Source organism: Aulostomus chinensis, chromosome 15 (assembly GCF_037954235.1).
Source record: "Aulostomus chinensis isolate RoL2024-O1b breed Wild chromosome 15, RoL_Achi_v1.0, whole genome shotgun sequence".
In the NCBI taxonomy this organism is placed as follows: Eukaryota; Metazoa; Chordata; class Actinopteri; order Syngnathiformes; family Aulostomidae; genus Aulostomus; species Aulostomus chinensis.
Window position 1 is genome coordinate 4,291,482 of NC_141334.1, and position 10,166 is coordinate 4,301,647.

Sequence of the window (10,166 nt, forward strand, 5' to 3'; positions counted from 1 at the left end):
AATGAACGCAAGCACCCATGACATCACATATTAAGGTCCATAAAATGACGGTCATCTAACCCCATTGACTGAAATTGTAATTTAATAAAGTAAAACACTGTCTCGTGTCCCTCGTCTCTTCTACCAGTGCTCATGGCATCTTTTGAGACGCAGCAGTTTGATATCAACTTATTTGTGTCTAACATGCAGGACTTTTAAGTGTCGTTACAAAGCAAAACCCGTCTGCAGAGAAGACGGGCAGTTTCTGGCTCCCACAAGCACCAACCAGTGCAGCAAGAGAATGGTCTTCCAGTCCCGTTTTGGCCACCACAGCATTTATATTGAGTGGCCGCCGCAAACAGAGACTGTAACCACATAAAGTTCAAAATCAAGGAGACAAATACAGATAGAACACTTTTCAGTTCCCATTTGCAGCTGCTGTCATTCACATTATATAAAGAGGGGTTTGTAGTCACACTTGGAACGAGTAGACACTTATTTAACTTGACACTTGTTTAAGAGAATCATCTGAGAAGTCTGGAAAAGAGGAGACGCTTTCAAAAAATGCTTGGCAGGTGATTGGATGACTGTTGAGTTAAAAACCAAAATCTCAACCACATTGTGGCAGTAGAAGAGCAGAAGACAAAGGCCTCATCCTGCAGGAAGATCCAGACCCAAAGCCATTAACTCTTCATCTCTGTGGTTCCACTCTTCTTCTTCTTCTACCTGGGGGTTGTCAGGAGCATCTCGAAGGTTTAGCATACTTTCTTGTTTTGATCGCTTTATTAAGCATCTTCATCATGCTGCACCAAAGCTCCAAGGGATTTAGATTAATGCATAAAAGAGATATTCCCTAAAAACATATGTCAAGGTGATGCAATATGCATGTGGTTGTTAGGATGCATCATGTCTGCGAAAGCTGCGCTGCAATTATTACGTTATGATATGTGAATCACTTATGTTTGATCCATAGTTTTGCATTTAAAATGCAGACTGAAGCCAGAAAGCACCAATACTGATTTTAATTTGTTAAACATCCTAAGCAGTCCATTCAGGAGCAGACTTTGTGTAGGAGTGGGAAACAGTCAGTCCAGCCTCCAGATACCATCATCCTCCATTTGCATTCACTGTAACCCTGCAACCACACAGATAGGAGATGTAGAAAGACGGTAAAACACTTGTGGAATAATTTCAGGCTCTGGAAACATTTTTCCTCATCTATATACGCCTGATGAAGTCCGGATCTGATAACTGCTCTTTCTCTGTTCCACCGCTGCTGATGGGCCTTCTGGCTTCTTGGTTTAAAGCCGTCTTTTTCTCTTATCTTATATAAAGAACATCAACGGCTGCCATCAAACAGAAGATTTCGCTGTACGGGCGCAACCGTTTGAGCCTGTGTGGTTCCACCTGTCAGTCACCTACCACCTGTATATACAGAGAACCTAATCTACCCTAAAAACTATTGCAACCTATCAGCGGTGAGCTGTAACACCGCGGGGATGCTGCACCCCCTAAAGAGGAGGAGACAGTTGTGATGAAGCTGATGGGTGTATTTTTACACTGTAATCTCCATGTGCTGAGTCCTGCCTGAGGTCTCAGAGCTGCTCCACATCATCTTGTCACTTTTCTCTATTTGAGAGGCCCCTCCTGGCCCCTCTGTGCCCCACATAGCCCCAGATGAAAACCATGATTGGTCCTCTGTGGGAATTTTAAAGGGCCATCAATTAGGCGTCCCTGGAAGTGCCTGTTCATCCCCACTCTGCATGCGGGCCTCGGATGGGGTCTTGATCCTCAGCTCGCTTTACGGTGGCTGCTGGACTCACCTCGCCGGGCGACGCGCTTCATATGCAAAAGAGAAGCAGAGGAGAAGAGAAGCAATGAGGAGGAAAACGAGGACAATGTGGCCCAGATGAATTCATCTGCATGTGTGAGAGGAGAAAACCAAGTGAGCTTTTAAAGGACGGCGTCGGTCAAACACTCTGTATCGACCCAAAATATCTAGAAGAAAAACTTCAATTATAAATGTGAATCATTAAACGTGAAAGAAATTGTGTAGTTTGGGTTTAAACTCACGTTTGAGTTGCTTTGACTTCTTGCACTTGAATTAACATCACAACAAAGACACCAAAAACCCCGATGGATGGAGATCAGATTCCATCCTACATATATTTCAGTTTAGATTTCCTACAACAAGCCATCTGAATTTTTGTGCCGTCTCAACTATAACTGAGCGCCACTATGAACGTTTTGAAAAGGCTCTGCTGCCTTTCATCAGCACTCCTTCATACAAAGCAGATACGTTGTATGGAATGCGTCTTTGTAGGTTGCTGAAGTTCTTTTAAATATCAGATATGTGGGAATTTTCTTGCCCACTATTACACTTAACATGAAAAGTATGAGGAATTCTTCACATAAGTCACTGCCAATGTTGAATGAAGCAACATTTTTCCTTTTATAATTACGTTTTGCCGACTAAGAGCACCTCTACGGCAACGTCATTCAGAATACATGCTAAGTGGTTGACAATGACCTAAAGCAAAATGCAGAGTCAATGAAGTTACAATATTTACATAAAGCACCATTATTCCTTTATCTTTGAGTGGTTCAGTGGAATGCAATTTAAACGTATGAGAAGTGGAGGATGCTCACAAGTTTCTAGTTAATTCAATCACACTGATGCTTCGTTTCCTGTTTGATTTCCAACTTGAGATGAAAATAAAGACAAAGGAGTCTGATATGCAAACAACAGGAGGAACAAACCAGGTGACGGGGAGGCCGAAGAACCCCCCCTCCAACCCCCTTTAGCTGGTGGTTACACACTCCTGATGGAGGAGGAGGAGCAGAGGTGACGAAGGGTGGCAGGTGTGACTGTCATTACCAATGTCACACCCAACATTTGCTCCATCCCTCTCTCTCTCTCTCTCACACACACACTTTTCCCTGACTTGCATTCATTACCCCTCCCATTTGTTTTTTGTCTCTGAGCAGAATTACATAAAAATGTGGATTGTCACTCAACTTGGTGGAGGGGAGTAGAACTCAGGTTTGGTCCGATTACTTCGTATGGCCTCAGGGAGGCAGTGACCTCTAGTTTGCAACACATCTCAACTCAAACTTTATTTGAAACCAAATCTTTAACCTAAAATGAATGACACCCCCCCCCCCCCATTGTTTCATTGTTTTCTTTAATATCAGAAACCTCGCTTCCTCTGTTCTGATTTCGTCACTCTGCATCTTTACCCTGGTGCACCATATTAATGCAGAACAAAGAGATATTTCCTAAAAACACATGTCAAGATGATGCCATATGCATGTGGTTGTTAGGACGCATCATGTCTGCATGCGCTGCAGTTATATTTTAGGATAGAATCATTTGTGTGATCCATAGTTTGGCATTTAAAATGCAAACTGATCCAGAAGCTTTCACCCGGACACGGATTGCTCCAGTCTGACCAGGACACCCACATCTCTAATGCACGTTAAAACACACACTTACTTTAACTTCCATCTTGCCTCCCTCTCATCAAGCAACCTGTTCACAGGAAGAAAATATCGGCATTTTTCTTTTCTGCAAACCAGCCGTTCATGCAATCCTCCGGGAACTCAGATTCAAGTTTGTACTCAACTCTGAATTTTCAGAGACGCGAGGTCCTGCAGGCGGGGACGGCCAGCACTAATTCATCACAGCTGACATTCACTCGCAGCTGTGGCCAGTCAGCATTCAGAAGCCACTACCACAGCACCTTCACGGTTCGTCAATTGTGTAAGATTTAATGAGTTAAAATGACCACAGATTAAAGGTTTAAAAACTACATTCTCATCTAAAAGATGCTTAAAATGTACATTAACAAGAGTAGTACACCAGGGGCAGTAATATTGCTCTTCTCTTTCTCTGGGAGACTTGGAGGGGCCAGTAAACAGCAATGATCCTGCGGCCAAAGTCAAGCAAGGAAACAATGGGAAATCTTGGTTGATCGACTTGAAAAGTCTCAGTGGATTCAGGAGTTTACGGTCAAGCATTAAATTTCAAGATGAAGCCATTGTCAGCCTGTTGCAAAGAAATTCAGCAGCAACACAAAACGGTTCAAGAAAGATAGATAAATGCTGGTTTTGACCACTGCAGTTGGTCAGCAGACGCCTCTTCTCTCTGTGTCACTGTATTTAGATCTCTACCTTTGCTCCTGCACATTATTTCCTGGAAGTCAAACATTGATAGTGTGAGTCTGTGTATTTGCAGGGTTGTAAAACACCAGCGTTTTATTCTGTCGCCTGGGCTGCATCCTAGCCACTGGTCCCACTCCTCTCTTCCTCGGGTTGTCCTCCTCTGGCCTCCCTACACCTCGTGACATTTTGTTTCCTTCCCTTCTGCTCCCTCACTTCATCTTTCATCTTAACTACTTCTACATCCTGCCCTCTCCATCGTTTCTCACCTTTTCGCTGTCTTTCCTCCCTCTCGCTTCCTTCCTCCTGGTCTACAACAACCCTCAGTTCTCGACCCAACCTGCTCGCCCTTATCTCCCCTTCTTTCATCCTTTCCTCCTCCCTCTGCCCTTTCTCTCCATCCTTACCTCCCTCACTCCACTGCTCTTTCACCCTTTCCACACTTGTCGTCCCGATTATGCAGATGAGTGTTTGTGGCGAGGCCCTAAAAAGCAGATTAGGGCCTGGGAGCCTCTTGATTGTGACACGACTATTCCACAGAGGCTTGCAGGAGGATGGCATTAGCGTGTGTGTGTGTGTGTGTGTGTGTGTGTGTGTGTGTGTGTGTGTGTGTGTGTGTGTGTGTGTGCGTGTGTGTGTGTGTAATTCAATGTAGTCACCCATCTCAATCCCTTGTGTTTTACCTCATTCCTAACATGGTGCCTACATGGAAGGGTGTGTGTTGCACGTTTGTGTCTATGTGGTTGTGTTTTTAGTGTGTGTGTGTGTGTGTGTGTGTGTGTGCGCGCACGCGCGGTAGAGTATCTAAGCATGCAAAAGGGCAGGAGAAGCAGAGCACAAGATGGCAAGCCACTTAGTGGAGAGCCGTGTGTGTGTGTGTGTGTGTGTGTGTGTGTGTGTGTGTGTGTGTGTGTGTGTGTGTGTGTGTGTGTGTGTGTGTGTGTGTGTGTGTGTTGGGACTTGTCTTAATGGGGAGACGTAGGACTCTGTACAGGACAAGATGCGCTATGAGGTCGTTCTCTCTCTCTCTCACACACACACACACACACACACACACACACACACACACACACACACACACACACAAACACAACTCACTCCAGTGGCTGCAACCTTAACACACCTATGGCACATAAAGCAAAAAAGATGCAGCCATTATGATTTTTTTTTTCTAATGAAAAAATATTTATCTGGATCAGGAAAACAAAAGGGGGGGGGGGCAAAAGGGGTTTGTTGGCTGTTTGGGTTTCAGTTCTGTAGCAACGTATAAACACTTGCCGGTTCACTAGGAGACCTAAGAGTTGTAATTTTGCTGAGCAGTAAGTTCTGAGCATCTTGCTGTGTAACCAGAGCAACATTAGCACAAATTATAGGCCCCAAAGTGACTAAACCAACATGAAGCTGCCGTAGGTTGATATCAAGCTGATTTCTGTGGGTTCCAGTCCTGGCACAGAGCAGTGTTGCTGGGTCCTGGCTTATTGGTGTTATTTTTGTTTGTTTTTTTTTCCGCCCAAATTAAAGAGTTTGTGAACTGAGTATAACTTCTGTTAGCTTCAGGCTCATAATATATGCGTGTTTGTTTTTTGGGTTGGGTTTTGTTTTTTTGTTGTTGTTAACTTCTGGAGTCATCACAATGGGATGGAGAGGAAAAAAACATTTAAGAGTTTGAACTAAAAGGAAAATTACACTCTTTATATATGTAATTTTTTTTTTTTTTGCTTCCATTTAATTTGAAAACTGCCTGGTTGTCTGCAGACCAACATACGTTAACAGATAATTAATGTGTGCTGTGAGATCAGGCTTTTCTCCATACAGTATTTGACCTGCACTGCTTCCTGTGCATGTTCCTCTCATCCGATGAATCCCTCTATTAACCTCTACGTCATTCTGCTAACAGTTGTTTGTGTATGCTCCTGTCCACTGGTGTCGAAATCCTGCATGCTTGTGTTTTACAGCCTTTCTCTCTGGTTCTCAGTCTCTCTCTCTGCCAGCTTCAGCTCTGCCCTACTTTCAAATGTCTCAAGTCTTTGCATTTGACAGCCTGTTTAAAAGAAAATTTATATTTCAGCCTGCAAAGACACCGAGGCTTCCGTCCGATGTCTGCTCATCAGAGAGCCACAGACTCTACAACTGGAGACGCACCTTGATTCAGAATTTTCAAGTTATCTTTTTGTAATTTAGTGTCATTAAATCATCGCAGCAGAGAGGAAAAACATTTAACAATGCTTGGACCAAAAGGGAGGAGACGGGCCGTGACAAGCTTTAATTTTTCAAATGGCCTCAGCCCATTAATTTTGCAAGTGCAAGTATCATTTTACACACAATGTTTAAATACTGTGACTGCTTTAATGCAGCACCCACATGTCTCTCTTTGCCAGCTTGCTTGCTTGAACAGAGATGAGCGGAGGACAGACACACATGATTACCTTTTTAAATTTAATGTCTGATTGCTGGGTTTAGCAAGTATCACACACATCAGCTGGAACATGTTGCTGTTCCTTATTCTAATAAGAAATTAAATAAGTACATAATTAGCTATGTGTGTTCAGCTCGCTGCTCACATTTACCTGAAATTGGCATTCAGAAGACAATTTACTTTAACTGAGCTTGGCACACAAGATGTATCCTGAGATAATACAATAAGTACTAACATTATCATTAAAAATGATCATAAGCACTCTCCCCTTTTGTAAACAGGCACATAAGATGCATTAAATGATTAATCGAACATGCATGCATGCATGCATCCACCTACGCCAACAAAGACGTTGACACACTCATCTTCAAAGACCTGTGGTTTTGGTTTCCTACAATGAAATAATAAAGTATTCCACACACACAATACAACACAGGCTTTCTTCTCCTCAGACCTCACACCTGAGCAGCCTCCCTAAACACACTCAGTATGTGTGTGTTTGGCTTTGAAACTCCCATCAATCTACACTGCAGGTTTACACATTACAGATTCAGGCTGACCACTCAGTCAGAGCTCAAAGAAACCAGTGATGGATTGAGTTGACCTGAATTAGCAGCGTTTAAGTCACCATGTGCTGAACTGTTTTATCTGACTTCATTCATTTTTATTATCGTGTGTGTGTGTGTGTGTGTGTGTGTGTGTGTGTGTGTGTACACACTACAACTGGTCTACTGGTGAAATCTTTCATTGCTCTGCAGTGGCAATGGCTATGCAGTGGCACTGGAAGAACTGAGCTCTTTCTGCCCCTCGACATCATCACCACTGCCATGAAACACTGGGCTCTTTGTGATCAAACACTCTCTACTAGCATGACTCAGTCTAAAATGATTGTTTCAGTCGTCTCGGCTCTTCATCAGTGTCTGTCTCACACATCCACGTGTCAGCCTTCTGATTCCTGCCTCACACAACCACATCTCAATAAATCCAAAATATCTCTTTGACAGACGTGCGCTCAATCCTCAAGAGTTGATAAGGTTTGGTAAGAAAGGATTGATGGTGCCTGCGTATAGAACTTTTGACCAGGTGATCTCAGTGTTTACAAGAACAGAAGCTCTGCATGTCTCCACCCCTCTCTGAAGGACAGCCAAGAGGACGGTTCTGTAATGCGGTGTTTGTTTGAAACCCTGCTCCCACTTTTAGCTGCAAAACCTGGGAGGTTGTCCTCAGTCCTCTGAGAGAAGTGCCGAGACTGACCTGTGAGTCCAAGCAGGTGATAGCGTTCAGAAACGTATGGATATTAGCTTTATGGCAAAGTGGTTAAACTCTGTTAACCTGCAGCATCTCTATCACTTCTCTCTTGCTCATCTGTCCATTAGCGGGCAGTCTTTCCTAAAACAAACCTGTGGTGGTGTTCAAGCGTGTGGTGAATGCCAACGAGCAGCCACGTCCAAGTACCGTCTACCTTCTCATCCCGTTTTAATTAACCGGTGTCCAACGTTGAGGTGAGGAGAGGAGGAGGAGGAGAATCTTTAATTCTGAGTGAAAATGGAGAAAAAAGGTAGCTGAGGACGAAGGAGGTGGTGTGAAGAGAATAGGTGAAGAGGTGAGAGAGAATGAGAGGGGCGAGTGGGGTCGTCCTCCCTGCTAATTCGCTGACATGGGGGCATCAGGGAGGGCTGGCCTCCCTATAAGATTGTTTCTTGAAGGAGCAGAGCGAGCTATGAAGGGAACAAAAGTAACTGTGCCCCGCGAATCCTGTAGCCAATTAGTCCGTATCAATAATTAAAAGGCATTGTCTGCACAAGGGCAGGGGCAGCAGATTGAGTTTCCCTCAACCAGGCGAGATTGTTATGACAAGCAGTGCCTACATAATGATATTAGCCATTAATAATTCAGCGGCGGGCCTGCGTGGCTGCAGGTGACAGGAGGCCTGTGCCACTCTCAGGCAGCCGCCAGCCAATTATCAGAGGTCAGGAATCAGAAATGGAAATTGAAATTTGTTCTGGGTGGCTGTGTGTGTGTGTGTGTGTGTGTGTGTGTGTGTGTGTGTGTGTGTGTGTGTGTGTGTGTGTGTGTGTGTGTGTAATCGCAGGAGGTACTGCAGGTACCACTCAAAGATCCTTAATCCAGGTGAAGAGGTTGAACAAATAGTCAAATTATTACAGCTTGAGGTTATCATGAATCAGGGATGTAAACAAAAGCCTCAGTATCGCCAAGATGTGACGAGCAGACTACAAGTTTAGCCACATTAGATTTATTTCAAGGCAGTATTCAGTTTTACCACAAACTCCAGTTTAAATGAAGTAAAACAAGTACTGATCATCTTTTGCGGCCAACCGGTGGAGGTGGAGTAGCCAGAATCGAAGGGTTGCTTGTTTGATCCCAGCTCTATCCTCTAACGGAGTTGGAGTGCCTTTGAGCAGGATAATGAACCTTCTTGCTCCTGATGAGTGGGCTGTCCACCATCAGTGCATGTGAAAGAATCAGCTTTATAAAGCACTTTGAGTAAAGTTAGAAAAGTACAACCAAGATTGGAATTGCTTGTTGTTCCATACACCTTGTGTGTGTGTGTGTGTGTGTGTGTGTGTGTGTGTGTGTGTGTGTGTGTGTGTGTGTGTGTGTGTGTGTTTTATTTCTCAGTATGTAGGTTAAGATGTTGGGGGGGGGGGGTAAAAGCCTCTCTGGCAGACCAACAACAACCACATCTGTGCTGGTGAGGAGGGCATGACAAAGAAAGATGCTGAATGGTACAGTGTGTGTGTGTGTGTGTGTGTGTGTGTGTGTGTTATGGGGATAAATTTAGTGCAAAGAAGACAGATGTGTTCAACATGTGTGCCAAACTACCACACACACACACACACACACACCACATGCCTGTCTTCGTCTCCTGTCCCAGCAGACCTTGCTTGGGGCCGACAGAGTGGACACAGCCATCCATCGGGTCTGTCCTCTGGGCCCTGTGGGCAAGCTGCACATCCAGGCCCCCCCTGTCACTTCAACAGCTGATGGGTCCCCAAGGTTCCTCTGATGAGGCTCCACATCTGGACCTAGCAGAGAGTGTTCCTCTCAGTTCCTTTGTTGTTTAATTATTATTTCCTTCTGTATGACAAACATAAATGTGAAGGTACATTTGGTGACGGAGAAGCGTTGAAGAGTAAAGAGATGAGAGGGAGCAGAGGAGGAGAGCAGCAGCAGCGAGAGGCGTAGCAGAGAGAAGAGGAAACCATGAAAGAGGCGTCAGTCAGGGTTTCCTTCTGTCCTTGTCATCGCTGAGCTGGAGAGGGACAGTAGAGCTCAGAGGAAATCTCTTCAATGTGAGACAAGAAGCCGCCGCTCTGATTCCTCGCTGACGAGTCTGACAGCAGGCGTTTGACACGGCAGACAGAACGCTGGAAACCCCGTAACTGCAGCTGGGAGGAGGGTTTAATGTTTTTATGACAACTGTTTTAAGGTTTTTTTGTTTCTGTTTACAACTCAACGGAAACAAAAACCAATGAAGGCAACCTAACCATCCGTACTGTTGTTTTATCAGTAGATATTTGACATTCGTCTTCAAGTGCAAGCGTCTGATCTCATGGATAATTTCCCATTTTTAAAAGGTTGCACTACC

General features: G+C 44.4%; 1 long non-coding RNA gene across 1 annotated transcript; it reads right to left on the reverse strand.

Annotated features, from left to right (window-relative positions):
- Positions 1-378: 378 nt before the first annotated feature.
- LOC147248371 (uncharacterized) lies at positions 379-3,646 on the reverse strand. Its single transcript, XR_015119536.1, has 3 exons — positions 3,476-3,646; positions 1,539-1,818; positions 379-1,114 (listed from the first exon to the last, which is right to left on the reverse strand). It is a non-coding gene; the product is annotated as an uncharacterized LOC147248371 (long non-coding RNA).
- Between the last annotated feature and the right edge of the window lie 6,520 nt (positions 3,647-10,166).